The 19069-nt window shown below is 55.7% G+C and overlaps 1 long non-coding RNA gene across 1 annotated transcript; it reads left to right on the top strand.

Moving 5' to 3' along the window:
- Nucleotides 1-251: 251 nt before the first annotated feature.
- Nucleotides 252-1423, top strand: LOC132526757 (uncharacterized). Its single transcript, XR_009542686.1, has 2 exons — nt 252-728; nt 1279-1423. It is a non-coding gene; the product is annotated as an uncharacterized LOC132526757 (long non-coding RNA).
- The last annotated feature ends 17646 nt before the right edge of the window (nt 1424-19069 follow it).

Genomic DNA, 19069 nt, shown 5'->3' with positions numbered 1-19069 from the left:
ATCCTCCTCTTGAGTCAAGCGCCTGCTTGTCACCGGCCTGCCTGGGACCCCTCTGAACAGCCTCTTCGGTGAGGCCTGCCTTTCCGAGCTCAAAGGCCCACAGGTCTGTGTCTGTGGGAGGGTCAGTGGGCTGGAGTCCACCCGGCTGTTTTGTCACTACGAGCCTCCTTTGTAAAATGAAGTCTGTCTCCGCAGCAGATCGGCAGATGACCGTGATGCCGTGTAGTCCTCCCCATTAAGGGGTGGGGTCTGCTGCTACCACCATGATTTGGGGCTGCCCTGTGACTTGCTCAGGCTAATAGAATGCAGCGGGAGTGACGATGTGCCGGTTTCAAGTCTGGGCCATGAGAGGCCTTGCAGCTTCTGCTCTTGCTGTCTCAGAACCTTTCCCCTGCCACATGAAAAAGCCCAGCTAGCCCACTGGCAGATGAGAGACCATGTGGAGAAGCCCACCAGCTTACCATAGACTCAGGCCAACAGAGAACCACCCAGCTGAGCCAAGCCCAAATTGCTAACCCATGAAATTGTGAGCCAAATAAGTCGCTACTATTTTAAGCCACTTAGTTTCCAGATGTTTGTTACGCAGCTAGAGCTAACTAATACCTCCTCTTCCAATCCTCTTTGGCTGGGGAGGAGTAAGGAACACTTTGGACAGTGCCTGCCACAGAGAGGATGCCCACTAAGTGCTGGTCTTCTCCTGCTCCTGCGTCAAAGGTGAAAGAAAGAAGGTGAGGCCTCTTGTGGGGTTGGTGATTTTTACCACCAATTTTATCTCACCTGAGATTAGTTCCCTTCTCCATGTCTTAGTTATAGAGGGTCTCCTGTTGGTGGCTTGGGGTTAGGTACCCTTCATGCCCTCCTTGACTAATGTTTTAGATCCCAGGGAATCCATGGGAACACCCAAGAGAGAGCATGTTGAGAGAGAAGGGAACCCCAGCCTTGAAGGAGTGGACCTCAGAAGAGGAGCTCATAAAGGGGCCTGAAGACGAGTGGGGGCGATTGAGGGAAGAGGGCATGTCCTGGGAGCCCAGGGAAGAGCATGGGAATCATGAAGGAGGAGGAGGGGTTAACCGAGTCAGTGGAAGAGGATTGACAGTGACAACTGGATGTGTCCACCTGGAGGCCAGCCATCAATGGCCCTGGAGATGGGATTCTGTGGAGTGCAGGGGATGGAAGTCTGAGCACAGTGGCTCAGGGAGTGAGCTGGTGAGCAAGGGAAGGCATGCAGTGTGGACGTATTATGTTCCCCAATATTCTCTTATGTATGCATTTCTTCAGTTCTATTAGGAGCACCTCCTATGCCCCGACGGTCTGGGGGATACAGAAGTAAACAGTACAGTCTACATCTTCAAGAAACATGAGATCCATGAAGAGACACAGAGACCATGGACAAATGAATAAATGAACCAATGAATGAGTGAAATCTTCTTGGGTAAATGCCCCCAAGGGCTAGCCTTTCGCCCCAGCATAGCACTGGGGCCCAGCACACAGGCTCTGGGGTAGGACAGCCCCAGCTCTCATACGTCCAAGCTGTGTGACCTTGGGCAAATGACCTCACCTCTCTGGGCTATGGCCTCTTCCCCTGTGCAGTGGAGCTGTGGTAGCTTCAGACTCTTTGGGGAGAAGGAGCAGGGGGACCTCGAGGAGGGAGGGCTCAGTGATCAGCATGTGGGTGGGAGAGGCTCCCCTTGGCTGGCGGATCCCCCAGGGAGCTGTGAGTTTGATCTTTTTGTTTTCGTGAAACACACCTGACCAGGTGAATGCCTGTTTTTTTTGTTTTCTGTTTTTTTCTAAGAAGGGGAAAAGAAAATGGGGGAAGAGTTGTCTGTGGAGTGGAGGAAGGAAGGTGAGGGGCAGGAGGGACACGGGACAGGGTAACGGTGGCGGGAAGGCCCCTGAGCCCTGCCCGAGTGCAGCTCCTATTCTCAGCTCTCCGACCGACCGCGTTAGTTCATTTAATCCTCACGGAAGCCCAGCGAGGCAGGTGCTGTGATCATCTGCACTTTGCCAACAGGGAAATGAAGCAATCCGCCCTGTGTGACAGAACCTGGGAGGACTGGAATTCCAGGACTGGAATCCTGGCGGCCTGATTCCAGAGCGGTGGGGGCAGGGGGTGGCTGTCTGAGCAGACAGAGCCTGGGTTGAGGAGCTCGCAGCCTTGGGTTGGGGCCCGGAACTGCCACAAACTTGCTGCGGGACCCTAGCCCTCTTCGGACCTTGGTTACCCTACCTGTGCCAGAAAGGGGCTAAGCCCAGCCATCTTGAACTCCTAGAGGGTCCCCTCTCTTGGCCTCTTCCTGATCCTCACTGGGGCTTAAATGCCCCATCAGTCCCTGTCCCCAGGCCATGGGGATGCAATGCCCAAGGCCTGTCCCTGACTCAGGCCCTGCCTCCTGCCCGGCCTCTGCCAGAACCCTCCTCACTGGCTCACTTCCACTTGAGCCCCCGGGGAAAAGCCAACTCACATGTCACTCTCTTGCTAAAGAACCTTCAGTGGCTCCCTATTGCCCTTCGAATGATCAAATCCCTCAGCCCAGCCCTCAAGTTCTCATAAGCCTACCTCTCCACCGGGACTGCCAGCTGCCTCCCCTAAACTCTTCTGACCGGCCACATGAAAGGATTCTCCTTCCTTTAGGCTTTTCCCACTGTTATGCCTTTGCTTCAGCAGCCCCTCTGTGGGTCCACCCCCCTACTCCCCAGGCCAAGCAGAGGGTTCCTGCTGAATTAGGGGACAGAGCTTGGTAATTTGTCTCACCATTGTGCATTTTGTGCAATTACTCCTGTGCTCCTTGAGGCTGGGGGCAGAGTCTGGCCCTCTTTGTACCCCCTGCACCCCTGCACCCCCTCCCCAGGCTCACGGGGAGGATGGAACAGTGGTGGGCTCTCAGCCCAAGGAGCCACAGGAGACAAGCCTCAGTGGAGTCCCAGTGTCCTAACAGGGGACTATCAGGCAGCAGAGACTTAGCATCTAGGCCTAAGGGGCCTCCAAACCTAAGCGAACCTCAGAAGCCGGCAACCCCCCCATCCTGCACCCAAAGCATCTCAGAAGACGCCAGCCAGAGGCTTACCTGAGGCCGTTGTTGCCAACGGTGGTTCTGCTGCGAACAGCTGTACCCCGTGCCAATTTCCATGACTGATAGAACTGCATCAGTCAGCAGTGGAAGGAAATCCTCAGCTCACTGCCGACTCCAGGTACTTCTTCCAAGTGGGAGGTTTCCTTGAGACCAAAATTGGTGTGCCCCGGGGTTGGCAGGAGGCGCCTGGCACCGAGCCTGTCTTCTTGGCCTCCAGGAGGCTCAGATCCCTCTGCCTGGCCAGAGGGAAGAGGCACTCTCAGAAGGGAGCTGGGGCTGGGAGATGAGGCTGGGACAGAGACAGGGATGGGGGACCCGAGAGGTGGCCCAGAGGTGGGCTGGAGGTGGGTGAGGTCATCAGAGGCCACTGCAGGTCCCTTGAGCTGGGCTGGCCTGACTCAGCCGGGCTTCAGGCACGCAGTCACATGACACCGGGGCAAAGGCCCCGATTTCCAGGGCACCGCGGCCAGGCCCCTTCCCTAGCTGTGTGTGGTGGAGGAGGCTTTTCAAAGAACGCGACCCTCACAGGGGGCTGCAGGAATTCAGTGCGACGAGAAGCAAGTGCAGTTCTCAGTACAGGGCCCAGGCAGGGGAGGCCCCCATGAGCAGGCGCTGTTAGAACTTCAGTCCTCGTGAGAGCCCCACGAGGCGGGGGCACTGCAGATGCCACTTCACAGATGAGGCCCAATCCCCCGGAAGTCGAGACTTTCTCCCCAAAGCAGTGGCCCCCGACTGTCCTCTCCACGTGCGCAGCTCTGTGTCAGCCTCTTCCACAGTCTCCTAGCCTCCATCTCACCCCTCCAGTCCTCCTCTCTCAGCTCGCTCTGCAAGGCTCGGCCCCCAGAACCTTCGGTGGCTCCCCGCTACCTGCAGAACAGAGAACAGCCCCTCCTTTGGTGCTCCAGGAGGCCTTGACATCTGGCCACACCCTCCTTCCAGCTCTCCCCCTCCTTGGTGCCCAGATGTGCCCTCTGCTCTGCCCCTCCTTGCCCTGGTCACTCTGTTCTCTTCATCTGACACTTTGTCCAGTCCCTGATGAACACCCTCCATTCTCCAGGCACCATCGAGGGCCACCCCCTCCGGGAAGCCTGCTGCATTTCCCAGTCCCAAGGAACCCCCAGCTCCTGGACGTCCGTGACGTTTTTCCCACCCTGCCCTTGCAGCTTCTGTACTTACAGGGGATTTGGAGTTGGACCAGCCAAGACTCAGTAAGTCATTCTGCCTCTCTGATCCTCCATTTGCCCATGTGTAAAATGGGACTTGAGACTACCAGCTGCTCCCTTGGCCTGTTGGAAGAATGAAAAGAAGGCACAGATGTAAAATGAGCTTTGTCATCTCCAAGTTCCAGACATGTGGGAGAACCACCCCAGCGTGGTCTCCCCGGTAGCCACCCCTGTGGCCAAGAGGACTCTGCTTTAGGGGGAGGGAGCACAAGCCTCCCCATTGCCCATGGCCAGTGACAGGTCTGGGGTGGGTGTGCCACCAGGTTCTGGCCAATGAAACGTAAGAAAGAGTCTGCTGAGGGGCTTTTGGGAAAGGTTTTCCTCATGGGGAGAAGAGAAGGACACTTCACTGTTCAGGGGAGGAAGTTGTTGCCCCGTCTCTCCCAGCTGAGGGCACTTGGTAACCAGAGCTGGAGCCGTCATCTGTGTCCATGAGGGAAGGTGTCTCTGACATGCTGAGGAAGGTGTCATCGCCGAGGGTAGGAAGTCAGAAAGTGCTGGGGTCCCTGGGACAGCACTGAGCTACTGAGTCCCCCTGGGATCAGAGCTGAGACCTGAGTGACAAGAGCCAGCCGTGTGGTAATTGAGGGGAAGGGTGTTGCAGGCACAGGGAACAGCCAGTGCAAAGGCCCAGGCAGGAGGGAGCTTGGTGTATTCTGGACCAGTGTGTGTGCGTGTGTGCATGTGTGCACATGTGTGTACATATGTGTGTGCGTGCGTGTGTGCATGTGCGCATGCGTGTGTGGCTGGAGCAGGGAGAGTGACAGGGGATGACATCAGGGATGGCAGGGGCAGGATGACACAGGACCACACAGGCCACAGCCAGACCTTTAGATTTTATTCATTGTACCCCAACTTTTATTATAAAAATGTCCTAAAATTTGAAACATTTGAAAGAATATAGAATAAACACTCATATATTCCACCTAGGTTCAACCACTAGGTTGTTTGGTTTTTTTATATTTATTTATTTTGGCTGCACTGGGTCTTAGTCGCAGCATGCAAACGCTTAGTTGAGGCTTACATGCGGCATCTAGTTCCCCGACCAGGGATAGAAACCTGGGCTCCCTGCACTGGGAGCACAGAGCCTTACCCACTGGACCACCAGGGAAATCCCACAACCACTGTTAATGTCTTGGCATATTTGCCTTATCTTCACATGGGTGTGCTTTTTTCTTTCTTTCTTTTTTTTTGGCTTGCAGGGTCTTAGTTGTCCAAACAGGGACTGAACCCGGGCCACAGCAGTGAATGCCGGGAATTCTAACCACTAGGCCACCGGGGAAATCGCTCCCCTGCCACCCGCCTGCCGCCTGCCACACACACACACACACACACACACACAGACACACACACACTCTTTCATTTTCCCCTTAGTATTTTTTTTTTTTTTTTTTTTTGCGGTACGCGGGCCTCTCACTGTTGTGGCCTCTCCCGTTGCAGAGCACAGGCTCTGGACGCGCAGGCTCAGTGGCCATGGCTCACGGGCCCATCCGCTCCGCAGCATGTGGGATCTTCCCGGACCGGGGCACAAACCCATGTCCCCTGTGTCGGCAGGCGGACTCTCAACCACTGCCCCACCAGGGAAGCCCTCCCCTTAGCATCTGAAGAAAACTTGAGAACTTTATGCCTTCTGACTCCTAAATACTTGACCATATGCCTCCTAAGAGCGAGGACGTTCCTCTGCATAAGTACATTACCATTATTACTAGAGAAAATTAAAATGATTCCCTAATTCTCAATCCATTCTCAAGTTGACCCTGAGTGTCTCATGTGGCTGGGTCTTCCCTCCTTCCTTCTTTTCTTTCCTGGACCCAGGATCTAATGAAGGATTACATGTCGCACTTGACGACTATGTCAAATTCTTTTAAGCTAGAACAGTCTCCCACCTGTTTCCCCTGACACAGACTTTGTAAAAAGTTTATTCATTCGATTGCCTTATTAAATTGAGGTTTGTCACACATTCAGTGAACAGATTTTCAGGATGCAGCTTGGTGAATCTGTACACATACAATCACCACCCAGGTCAAGATAGAGAACATTCCCACCCACCCAGAAGGTTCCCTTCACTCTTCCAGGCGATCCCCACCCCGCCCAAGGCAGCCAAGGATCCATCCATCGCCGCAGGCTGGTTCGGGTGTCCTGGAGCTCTGTGGACACGGGGCCAGACAGCGTTCTCGGGCAGGGCTGCTTCTGCTCAGCCTGACACCCGCAGGAAGCGCCAGGATGCAGGAGCCTCAGCTCCGGGTGGAACACACTTTACACACTTTCCTGTTGTCCTGTCGGGGGGCGTTTGGGGTGTGTCTGGGGACACTGAGTATGGGGTCCAGGACAGCTGTAGTGTCTACTGGTTTCCTTGTGGTATCACCTAATGTGTCCTGATGTCGTATGAAGCAAAACGCATCGAATTCACCAAGTCAAGATTTTGCAGGTAGGGCTGTGCCTCACGTGTCACATCCCACCCAGAGATGCCCAGGATGGCAGGTGGTCCCACCGTCTGTGATCTCAGGTGGGTCAGGTAGTGGCCCCAGAGCTTTCCATCGTTAAGGTAAGTTTTCATTTTTCTGTCAGGGTCAGTGGAGGGTTTTGAGCAGGAGAGTGACGGGGTCTGATTTACGTTTGTAAAGACGACTTTGAGTTCCATTTGGAAGAGAAGAGACTGCAGGGGGCAAGGACAGAGCATGGAGACCAGTGAGGGGGCTACTGCAACAGTCCAGGCGAGTGGGCAGTGCTACAGCGGTGGTAGTGGAGGGGACGATTGTGCCTGCAGCCCCTGCGTGGACTGGGCCCTCCTCAACGTCGGCTGGTCCGGGCTGAGCTTCCAGAGGGCAGAGACTCACGCACCTCTGCATGACCAGCACCCATTGCCCAGTTTGGGGCCTGGCAGAGAGGACATCCTAGTCATGCCTGGGCGTGACTGAATTCGGGGAAACTGTGGCTTTTGTTTTTAAGATTTTTTTTGATGTGGACTATTTTTTTTAATTTATTTATTGGCTTGTTGGGTCTTCGTTTCTGTGGGAGGTCTTTCTCTAGTTGCAGCAAGCGGGGGCCACTCTTCATCGCAGTGCGTGGGCCTCCCACTATCGCAGCCTCTCTTGTTGCGGAGCACGGGCTCCAGACGCGCACTCTCAGTAGTTGTGGCTCACGGGCCTAGTTGCTCCGTGGCATGTGGGATCCTCCCAGACCAGGGCCTGAACCCGTGTCCCTTGCATTGGCAGGCAGATTCTCAACCACTGCACCACCAGGGAAGCCCAATGTGGACTATTTTTAAAGTCTAATATTGTTTCTGTTTCATGTTTTGGTTTTTTGGCTGTGAGGTATGTGGGATCTTAGCTTCCCGACCAGGGATCCGACCCGCACCCCCTGCATTGGAAGGCAAAGTCTTAACCACTGGACTGTCAGGGAAGTCCCGACTTTTGGGGTTTGATGCTGCAAAAAAACCAAAACCAAAACCAAAACCAAAAACTCCAAAAGACAGAACAAGAGTCTGACTTGGTTACCCAGCAGGCCTTGCAGTAGTTCTGATTAATAAGACTCTCAGTCCTCCGCCCCGGACACCAGGGAGGCCTCTCTGCTTTTGAGGAGCTCCATTCACATTGCCCCAGAGGGACAAACAGTGTTGACAACAGTCAGATCTGCCTCCTGGCGACAGAAAGTTCCCAGCTGAGGCCTGGGACAGAGAGCTCTCCCGGCCTCCTCAGGCCTCAGGCTCATGCCTCCCCACCGTGGTCCAGGGTGGGAGGGTCAGGCCCCTGCCTGTCATCTGTTCCTGGCAAGTCGTCTCCCGGTGCCCCGGGGCTGGCTCCTGCATGAATCCTTCTGACCCAAGGTTGCCTGTGTCAGTTACTCATCACTGTGTAACACGTTACCCCGAACAACAACAAACATTGCTTACAGCTTGTGTTTTCTGTGGGCCAGGAATTTGGAAGTGGCTTAGCTGGGTGCTCTGGTCTAGGGGGGTGTCTCTCAGGAGATCGCTGTCCTCAGAAGGCTTGACTGGGCCTGGAGGCCCTGCTTTCCCAGTGGCCGGCTCACAGGGCCAGCTGTCGGTGCTGCCTGCTGGTGGGAGGCCTCAGGCCCTCTGCAACGGCTGCTGCCCTCATGGCAGCTGCCTCCCCGCGAGTAGGACGGAAGCTGCAACGCTGTGTGACTCAACCACGGAAGTCACACACCATCCCTTCTGCAATATCCTATGGGTTACACAGCCCTGCTTGGTGGGAGGGGCTGCACAAGGGTGTGACTATCAGGAGAGAATCTCTGGGACTCACCTTGGAGGCACACGGGCAGTTGATGGCAAGTAACAGGGAAGAACTTCTGTCTATTTGCCCACCCTCCAGTCATCCGGTGTGCCAGGCCCTGTGCAAGGCCTTGGTGTGCAGGGGTGAGGTAAGCAGAGAAAGAACTCCATCCATTCAGAGAGTTCATTAGCTGGGCAAGCCCTGTGGGCCACGCAGGATGAACAAGCTGCCCAACCTGGACAGAGCCTCCTTAGCCAGGGCCTCGCATACCAGCCAAGGCCTCACATACACGGCTGATGTGTCAGGAGTACTGGGACAAAGGGCAAAAGGACCTAGGAGAGAGAGAAAGCTCCCGGCCCTGCAATCAGGGGAGGCCGCAGGAGGAGGTAGTGTTTGAGCTGGTGTGAACGTCCAGGAGAACTAGGCAGGTGGGGGACAGTGTCACACAGGGATCAGGGCAGATGTGGGGGCTCAAGCCCATGCCTCCTGAGACACACTCTCCAACTCCTACTTGACACAAAGCAATTGTTCACGCACTATGTTGTGTGCCATGGCCTGAGCTGGCCACTGGGATCCAGCAGTGGATGAAACAGCCCTCACAGTGCTTCAAAGTATGGTCCTGTGTCAGGGACAGGGTCTGGAGATGCCCTTGAGATCATTACTAGTACTAAAAGTAGCTCTACTCCGGTCAAGCAATGTCCACCCATCATCTGATTGCAGTGGGCACAATCATATCCCCATTTGACAGATGAGGAAACCAAGGTTCAGGGCTGGAAGGCCTGGCCAAGGACATGGAAAAAGGCCTACTCCCAGGCCTTGTAAGTGCGTGCCCGGGGCCCAGACAGATGCGGGTGCAGCAGCCCTTGGCCTGGCTTTCTGGGGTGCACTGGGCTGCAGGTGCTGCCCCTCCGTCACCACCAGCAGGAGATCCCTGCAGGCCCAGGGCTTCACGACGTGGGAGGAGGGCGTGTGGAGTCGTGTGGCTCAGCCTCTGTGCTCAAGGTCAACCTTATGACCAACTAGTGGGGCCCGAGAGTCACACGGGGAGGGATTTTTGGGGATTGCAGTGGAGCAAAATGTCCCTGGGCGTGACCTCCTTCCACAGGGAGAGCTGCAGAGGCCCTGGGCTCCTGGGGGGCTCCTGGGGGTCTGCCCCAGCTTCAGAGCCCCAAGTTCCAGAGCCCCGCACAGATTCTCCCCTCTTCCACCTCCCCACACTTGCACAGACCACAGTGGTTAAGGCCATCACGGCTGAATGAGCACCTTGGCGAGGCAGGCATCATGCTGAACGCCATACGGGCATTGCTGCACTGAGCCCCCACGGCCCTCCATGCAGGTGTGTCCGCATTTCACAGACAAGGGGACTGAGCTCAGTAAGGTCAAGTCAGTTGCCCAAAGGCACAGGCAACCCAGAGGCAATGCCTGTCAAAATATACCTGCAAAACACCCGCTCTCTCCATCCTTGCCACCATGCTGGTCCCATCTTCTTGCATCACTCGCCTGGATGAGGCACAGGTGGGACAAAGGATGCTGAGACATCTGGGTACATTGTACATGTTGAACACACACCTCTGGGCGCCTCTCAGTCTTTGCAAAGGTAACCAAGTCTTGAACTTGGTGTTTCTCGTTCAAATGTATTTTTATTCTTTTACTATTAATACTTATGTATGTATCTACAAATAACATGTACCAAAGGTCGTGTGTGTCTTTAATCTTTCTATAAAGAGGACCACACGAACACTCTCTTCTGGAACTTGCCTTGTCTCCCTCCGCAGTGTATTTCTGAGGTTCAGCAAGTTGGTACACGTAGCTGCAGGACATTGATTCTTCACCGACGTATAGTGGTCCACGGAAAGGCTCTTACTTAAACTGCTGCTCCTGTTTCACTCCCAATGGTTCAGGCAGGTGTGATTCTGGTTCTCATATTACAGATGAGAAAGCAGGCTCAGAGAGATCAAGGAGTTTGTCTGGGATTAGCCAGCTTCTGAGGGGCAGAAACCCCCCTACTGCGTCCCAAATGATGTGGCTCACAGCCTCCTTTATATTAAGATCTGCAAACAGAAGGGGAAGAGACCACGCAGCCGGGCTAGCACTGAGGCCGTCTCAGCCCTTGGGGGGCAGCCAGGAGGGGGCCTTGACATGATGTCCCCTGGGAAGGTAGTCCAGGGACACAACACACAAGTCGCAGGGGGACTGCCTGGCTCCATAAGACACCTCCCGCCCGGGTTGCTGAAGAAGCCGGTCCTGAGCCAGACTCCACTCGAAGCCTCAGTTTCCTCAACTGTAATTTGGGGATAATCATGGTACCTGCTCAGAGGGAGGCTTGAACATTGTTTAGAGCATCTGATATTTAATGATCCTGAGGTGCTTCTACTCCAGTTTTGTCCAGATTGATTGATTCATTCATTCATTCATTCAGCGAGCATGTGCTAGGCCCCTGCCCTGGGCCAGGTGCTCAGTGCGGCCCTGAGGGCCCAGTGTCTATGGGAATGAGGGGTCAGGAGGGCACAGCCGCAAGCCACAGCAGACGGACCTTTAGCCACGGACCGTGCGCTGGCTGTACGACCCTGGGCCACCCGGCTCTCTCGGCTCCTGTGGGAGAAGATGTGGGAGGTGCCCTGACCTGCATCTCCCCTCCCCGGTGTGGGCAGAGCACAGCCGGCAAGGGCACCAGGGCGCAGCCTGGAGCCCAGGGCCGCTGGCTGCTGGCGCTGTCCCCACACTGGGAGGGCCCTGGGGTGTAGCACGGACACAGCCGGCGGTCAGCTCACGCACCAGACACGGGGTCACGTCGCCCCAAGGATGGGGCTGAGGAAAACCCCTCCCCTGCCCGTCTCCTCCGCCCTCCGCCTCCCCAGAAGAGGTAGCTGCTTCTCGCAGGGTTTCCACAGCCCGCACCCCACACCCACCCACCAAAACCTTCAGCCCTTGGTGCCTGGCACAGGCCCCGCCCACCCTGCCAGGGGCGGCCGCTGTCAGGGGAGCCTGCCCACCCCCACGTCGTCGCTTGGGCAAGAGACACCGGCTTGACACAAGCACAAACCGGGCACAAGAGCCAATTCAGGTCACCCTCAGAGACAGCTCAGGGCTCAGACCACAGCAGGCCCTGCTGGAAATCTTATCTGGGGTGTCACCAAGTGCCAAGGGCCCTGTTGGTCCCTTCCACCCTACCCTGTTGCTTTATCTATTTCAACCTCCATCTTTCTCTGCCTCCCATGTCCCCAGCGGCTTCAGAGTGACCCATCGTGAGGCGATTCAAGGGGCCCACCCTCGAGGGAGATATGGCAGGCTGATGCAAGAGCTTGGTAATTGGGTCAGACAGCCTGGGTCTGATCTTGGCACTGCTACTCTCGGACCAGCATGGTGGTCTGCCCAACAATTCACATTAAATAGGTGGGCTGAGCTTTCTGCCAAAAGTTCCCAGATTTGATTCATGTCAGAGCTGGAAGAAGCCTTGGGGTAAAATCATGTCCCAGATGGGGAAACTGAGGCACAGGGTGAGTCAGGGATTGCCTGTGGTCAGCCGGCAGAGCTGGGGTGAGTGTCCAGGCCTCCTGCTCTCTGGGTGGCCCTGGTAGCAAGATCGCAGCATCAGCCATTTCTCCAGAGCAGACACACACGTAATCGGCATCTTCTCTGTCTTGCCCTGCCACTGGGCGGGTGGGTACAGGGATTATAACAGCACCAACAGGGGGAGGAGGAGGGCCATGGCCTCTGCTCTGTGCGGCACTGTTCTAGGCACTTCTACCTTGAACTCACTCGATTTCACAGCAGCTCTAGGAAGCAGATGCCACTCTCTCCATTTTACAGATCAGAAAAGTGAGGCACACGGAGACTAATGCCAGGAACTTGGCACCTGGTTGTCCCCAGAGCCCTGCTCAGGAGGGGGATTAGCTCCATTCCTACGAGGAGGGGGCTTGCCTCGCCCAGAGCCACATAGCTAGAACTCCATGCTCCTGGGCCTCAGGCCTTGGGTTTGAGCCGGACAGAAGAGCGGGATGTGTGGTGCCTCTGAGGGTGCAGGCCAGAGAGGGGCTGGGTCGTGGACGTCCCAACCAGGCCCCAGCCTTGGCCTCCAAGGATGGGCGGGGTCACGGAGGCCGAGAGATGGAGGCCCACATGTGGCACCGCCCCTGACCTCCTCCCCTGGAGGCCTGCGTGTTCTCTTGCCCTAAGACTTCAAGGAGCCTGTTCTTCACCAAGCAGAGCCCTAGGCCCTCGGCGACCAGCCCCTCCTGCAAGCCTTGGGTTTGACTGCTGTTTCAAGGTTCTGCTGCTCTTTCTGGGTTTAGCTGCTGTGGGAGCTGGAGAGAAGGAGAGGGGGTCCCAGACTCCAGAAGCCCCATGGATGGCCCACCCCTGAGTCAGTGGCAGTGGGAGGCACTCCTTACCCCCTCGCACCTGCTGAGTGATCTCGGGCTGGACTCAGAGGCCTCAGCTGTCCCGGCTGTTGGACAAGGTGGTCTCTGAGATGTTTCCAGCTGCCTATTTTCTGTATTTGGGATGCTTGAATGTCTGGGAGGGAAAGAGCCATTGATGTATGCCTCATTTATCTCAGAGACAGAGAGAGAGGGGGGCAGACACAGCCGGGGACAAAAGTAGAACAGAGGAGGCACATAGGTAGAGGCGTGGAGTTGGGGGTGAGAGAAATCAGAGTTTGGAGAGGGGGGCACAAGTGAACCCGGCCAGGTCTGCCGGCCGTGAACGCCGGTGAATGGGTGAATGCCCGGTGAATGGGTGAATGCCCTCCCCGAGAGCAGACACAGGGCCCCTACCCCAGGGGCAGCTGGAGGCAGCCCGGCCTGCCAGGCCCTCTTCCCTGCCCACCACATCCGGCTTGGGCCTGGCAAGGCCTTGGGGTGGGAGAAAGGGAATAGAGGGTCAGTGTCAGCTGCGAACCACCCCATTTCCCCCAGATCTGCCTGGGGAGTCAGAATTCAGCAACTGCTCCCTTCTGCGTGTCAGCACAGGATCACCTACTCACTGGCCTTGCTGCCCACATTCTCTGCCCTTAGCGGAATCCACTGTCCGAAAGCTGCGTCCCATCTCTGGACCAACGTAAGGATGGTTTTCACTGCCTAGAATGCTTTGAACCCCTGTTCCTCCTTATGTCAGATACTGTCATGGTTCATTTTATGTGTCAATTTGGCTGGGCCACAGTGCCCAAATATATGGTCAAACGTTATACTAGATGTTTCTGTGAGAGTGTTTTTGGATGAGATTCACATTTAAATTGATGGACCCTGAGTAAAGCAGATTTTCCTGCATAATGTGGGTGGGCCTCATCCAATCAGCTGAAGACCTGAATAGAACAGAAAGACTGACCTCCCCTGAGCAAGAGGGAATTCTGCAGCAGATAGCTTTCGGACTTGAACTGTAACACTAGCTCTTCCTGGGACTCCAGCCTGCTGGCCCACTCTGTAGATTTAGGACGTGCCAGCTTCCATATCACATGAGCCAATTCCTTAAAATAACTCTTTCTCTCTATATATACTTTCTATTGGTTCTGTTTCTCTAGAGAGCCCTGGCTAATACAGATGCTCTTCAAAGGACACCTCCTCCAGGAACTCTTCCTTGATCCCTAAGCAGAGTCTTCCCCTTTGCTGGTGTATCGTAGCCCTTCCTGCTGCCTCAGTTACATAGCATTTGTCACACCATATCCCACTGAATTGTAGGTCCCCGTCTCCCTTACCGGAGGGTGAGTCCTGGATATTAGGGACTGGAGACAATTCACCCAGGTTCTCAGCACAGCCCAGCACCGGGTCTAGCACAGAAGAGATGCTAGCTGGATGGATGGAAAGATGAATGGATGAATGCATGATGGAAGGAAAGTAGGAAAGGAAGGAAAAATGGATGAATAGATGGAAAGACAGGTGGGCGGGTGGATAAAAGGTGGAGTGTGGGTAGGTGGATGGATGTGTGCATGGATGGAAAGATGGAAGGAAGGATGGGTGATGGGTGGATAGATAGGTAGATAGGTCTGTGGATGGATGGACGGATGGATGGATGGGTGGATGGATGGGGTACGTGTGTGGATGGGTGGAAGGATGAGTGGGTAGGTAGGTGGATGGGTGAATGAGGTCAAGTCCCTGTAGTCAAGGAGCTCCCAGGTGGGTAGGAGGGCTACACTTGCTCACAGCTCACTTCCACCCCAAGCAGAAAGGGGGCCTTGAGAAAAGCCTGCAGATTCCCCAGGAAGTGATCTCCCCTTAGTCAGTGGGAGTCCCATTCAGTCCCTTCTACAGAGACTCTATTAGGTGGTGGCCTTGTGGGTGTAGGGTTTGGAGTGTTCCATCCTTGGACTCAGTTCTGCTTTGTCCCCGCCGTGTGGACCTGGGCAAGTCACTCTTGCTCTCTGGTCTCCTCAGAGATCATATCACCCAGTGGCCAAGTGCATGAGTTCTGAAGCCTGACTGCCCGGCTCTGTCACTCCACCTTCCCCTGCCTCGATCTCCCCATAAGTAAGCGGGGATAATGCCAGTCCCTTGCCTATGGCATTGTTTTGAGGAGTAAATGAGTGAATACACATAACGTGCTTGCAACAGTGCTTGGCACACAGTTGTTACCTACGTCACAGTGCAGCTGGGAAGGGAAAATGAGATCATGTGGGTGAAATGCTTGGCCGGGTGCCTGGAGTATGGGAACCACACCATAAATTATGTTTCCTTGATCTCTAACATGATCCTGTTTTCCGGGTAGGGAAACCGAGGCTGTGAGAGGACCAGCAGCTTGGCCAAGACCAGGCAGCACATCAGGGGTAGAAGCCAGGATCCAGACCAGGCCCGGCCGCCCCCCGCCCCCCGCTCCCTGGTCTGTCCAGAAAGCCCGAGGCTGTGAAGTAGGAGAAAGATCTCAGCGGGTGACGGGCTGGGGCTATAGTGCAAGAGGCCTCCAGGCTGGAGGCCCAGCCAGGAAGGCAGGAGGCATATCTGGGGATCCACACGTCACAGGGCCTGGCCAGGGGACCAGGGGACCAGGGGGGCAGCGGGAGGGAGTTGGGAGGGGCGAGGGCAGGGGAGGAGCTGCTCAGAGGTGGGGTCTGGAAGCCATGCTCCAGGGCTCCGGCCTCGGTGGAGGTGGGATGGCGGGGTGCGGCTCTCAGGCTGTGGAGATGGGCACGTGGTGGTGGGCAGGTGAGAGGCACCGGGACACCCTGCCAAGGTAGATGTGTGCGGAGAGCGAGAGATGAGGTGCATTTTTCCATACGTGCTAAGACTGAATACAGTGCCAGAAACGACATGCAAAAGGCAGGATTGTCTCCCGTTTCATTCTCAAACAGATGATGATGCCAGTAATACAGTCATGGGGGCATGAGGGTGCACCAGGCCTGTGGCTCAGGGCACCACCAGGATAACCCCGTGAGGAAGCAACGGTTACTGTTCCCACTTTGTAGATGCAGAGACCGAGGCACGCAGAGTCGAATGAGTGGGTAGCCCAGGTCTGGCCTGCCTCTGCTAGCCTTCCTTGCCCCAGTCGACATGCCAGGTAGCAGGTAATGCCCTTGGTTCCATACTGTGGGATGTCAGAGGGGTGGGAAAGATGGGTGGACAGGAAATAGTGGGAGGGTATTCCGGGTGAGGGTCCCGGCTGAGGAAAAGGATGAGCGTCGGGGGAGTGAGCAGAAGAGCGTGCAGGGCACGGTGGAATCTTCTGGGGCCCTGCTGTCAAGCGTTTGAGCCATTTCTCAGCACAGCGTGATGCCCATTTCCGGGATGAGAGCTAGGTATCTTGCCCACCTCACAGATGAGGGAACTGAGGCATGGGTGAGGGTCAGAGGGAACCCGGGGTTTTGGAGTCAGGGTGGGGGGCCGCGCTGGTGGGAGGGTGGTGGGAGGACAGTGAAGGGCCAGAGAACTTCTCCAAGTAACAGGACAAAGCCTGGGAAACCTGATCGCTTGTTTACCAGCCTGGAGATTAAAACTGATTCTGCCAGGGAGCTTACCAGGGAGGCGGGCAGGTAGCAGCAGGCCTGCCGGAGTGGGGCAGGCTGGCGTTTTCCAGGCCGCTCATGATGGCTGCAGTCACTAGCCCCAAGCGTGCTCTATGTCAACTTACTTCTTAAACTGTCTTCACAGAAAGAGGTAACCCTGACCGTGCCCTGGGCCCGGCCCTGGGCACTGCATACACATCAACCATCATAACAGCCCTCAGGCCAGACAGGGGTCCTGGGGTTATCCTCGTGCTGTACAGGCGGGGCAACTGAGGCGAGAGCTGCCTGAAAGCCCAGGGCAACGGAGGAGCAGAGCTGGGATTCGAACCAGAACCACCTGGCCCCAGGGTCCCTGAGCTCAACCCCTCTGCTGCCCGACACTACTGCTTAGGCCAGCATATTTAGAAAGGAAAAGCCACGTCACATCTGAGAAACGGCTGCTATGAACAGAAGGTACCAGAAACACAAATAAAATCAAGACAGAATAAGGCTTTGTAATAATTTTTTCTAGACTCCATTATCTGGGGGAGCTCAGAGCCAGAGACCCGCTTTCGGTTTGCTAAAGGACAGAATGGCCAGTGGCAGAGAGGCATCCAGGACACCCCGCCCCACGCTGAGCCCTCAACTTGGTCAGAAGGACTGAAGGCATTAGCTTAGCAAAGGGAAGGGCTCTCACACAGTGAGATGCTTCTTGAGGGCCATGCCCAGCTCTGAATCCATAGCTCTTTTAATCTTTGAGACAGCCCTGAACATCTGCACTTAACGGGTGACAAAACGGAGGCTCAGAGTTGTTGGTCACTTGCTTGAGGTTGCCCGGCCAGGGTGGGGTAAGCAGGAGCTGCCCAACCTGCCTGGATTTCTGCTCAGACTCCCACAGGCTGGCACCTCGTCAGGACCTGTCCTTTCCGCAGGTGCCTGTGGGGTGACCGTCCCTTGCTCAGTGCAGGGGGCTAGGCCAGTGCAGTCTAACCCTAACCCTAACCCTGTGTGTGAGGCAGGGCCGGCCTGCTGCCGGGAAGCCAGTGAGGCAGGGAGGGTTCTGGGGAGCCCATGGCCAGAAGAGGGGACACAGAAACCCACTGAGCATGGACCCTTCAGAACCACACACACACCATCTCCAGGATCTCGGGGAACCAGGCTTCCATGTGGGCCTGCCTGAGAGGCAACGAGGACTGCCTGCTTGTGACAGATGAGGAAACTGAGGTTCGCGGAGGGGAAGTTTGCCTAGTTAGGACAGAGCAGAGCCAGATTTAGATCCTGATCTGTGTGGCTCCTGATTCTTGGCCTTTTTCTCAGCAGCACCCTATCCCTTCAGGCGGACAGTGTCGAAGATCTCTTCCTTCCAAGACTAGAGCCTTTGGTGGCCTCCACTCCTTTCCTTCCTTCCTACCTTCCTTCCTTCATTCCTTTCTCCCTCCCTCCCTTCCTTCATTCATCAAGAACTCCCTGTGCCTACATGGCTGGCACTCCATGGTGCCAGGGACATAGCACAGGTCAGACATAGCCCTTGCCCTCCAAGAGCTGTCTGGCAGAGAGATGAACCCCCAACTCCATCTTCTCATGAGGGAAGGCCATGAGTTGGCCCAGGGAGGTAACTAACTCAGCCTGAGTCAAGGAAGGCTTCTTGGAGGAGGTGGGGCCGACTTAAGTGTGAAAGGAGGAGGGAGAGCAGGCTTGGTACCAAAAGGCTGGAGCTTTGCACACCAGGGAGAGAGCGTGGACCTCAGCCTGCGGGGGAGTGGGAGGATGCGCGTGGGGAAACGAAAAAGCCAGCAAGACCCAATCCCCCCTCCTCAGAAAACAAGCACCCCTCCAAGGGACTGGGAGCCCAGAGGTCCCGAGCCCCCTCCAAATCTGATATCAAGTCCTCACCAAGCACGTGGCCCTGGGCTGGGCCGACAGCAGGTGCCCATAAAAAGTCTAGTCACAGAGTCGCAGAGCTGGGAGGACCTTCGTGTATGTCGGCATGTGAACAAAGGGGAGATGGAGGTCCAGAGAGGGCACTGGACTCGCCCAAGGTCACACAGCAAGATGGTGACTGACATGGGCTCATACCCTTCAGGCCCCAGCCCCCACTACCACCTCAAGGAGGTTGGCTGTCACTGTGTTTCTCCACAGAATTACTGGGCACCTGCTCAGGTCCACATGGATCTTGAGGACTCAGGGATGAATAATGATGATGATGATGATGAAATACTAATAATACTAATAGTAATAGTACTACTATCGCCCTCCTGGGCACCTACCGTGCTAAATGTTTCACATGTATACTACCCACCATACTCACAAACTTTTTGAGGTGGATACTATCACTCTTCCCTCTTCACCTGGAAAGAGGCCCAGAGAGGTAAAGTAACTGCCCCGAGGCCCCACAGCAGGTAAGTGGCCGAGCCAGGATCTGAGCTCAGGCTGTCTGGCTCTGGAGCCCCCCATGGAATCATGACTCTCTTTGTCCTCCTAAGCCACAGTACCCTCTTAGAGACCCCACAGTACATCAGGACAGACAGACACATCTACTCTCTAATTATGTGGAAGATGCCCCATTGGAGAAGAGAGTGGCTCAGGTGATGACGGCCAGCCCCACCTCCTGGAGCTTGGCATCACCTC

Source organism: Lagenorhynchus albirostris, chromosome 10 (assembly GCF_949774975.1).
Source record: "Lagenorhynchus albirostris chromosome 10, mLagAlb1.1, whole genome shotgun sequence".
NCBI lineage: Eukaryota > Metazoa > Chordata > Mammalia > Artiodactyla > Delphinidae > Lagenorhynchus > Lagenorhynchus albirostris.
The sequence above is the reverse complement of the archived record's forward strand: the minus strand, read 5'-3'. Positions and strand labels throughout refer to the sequence as shown.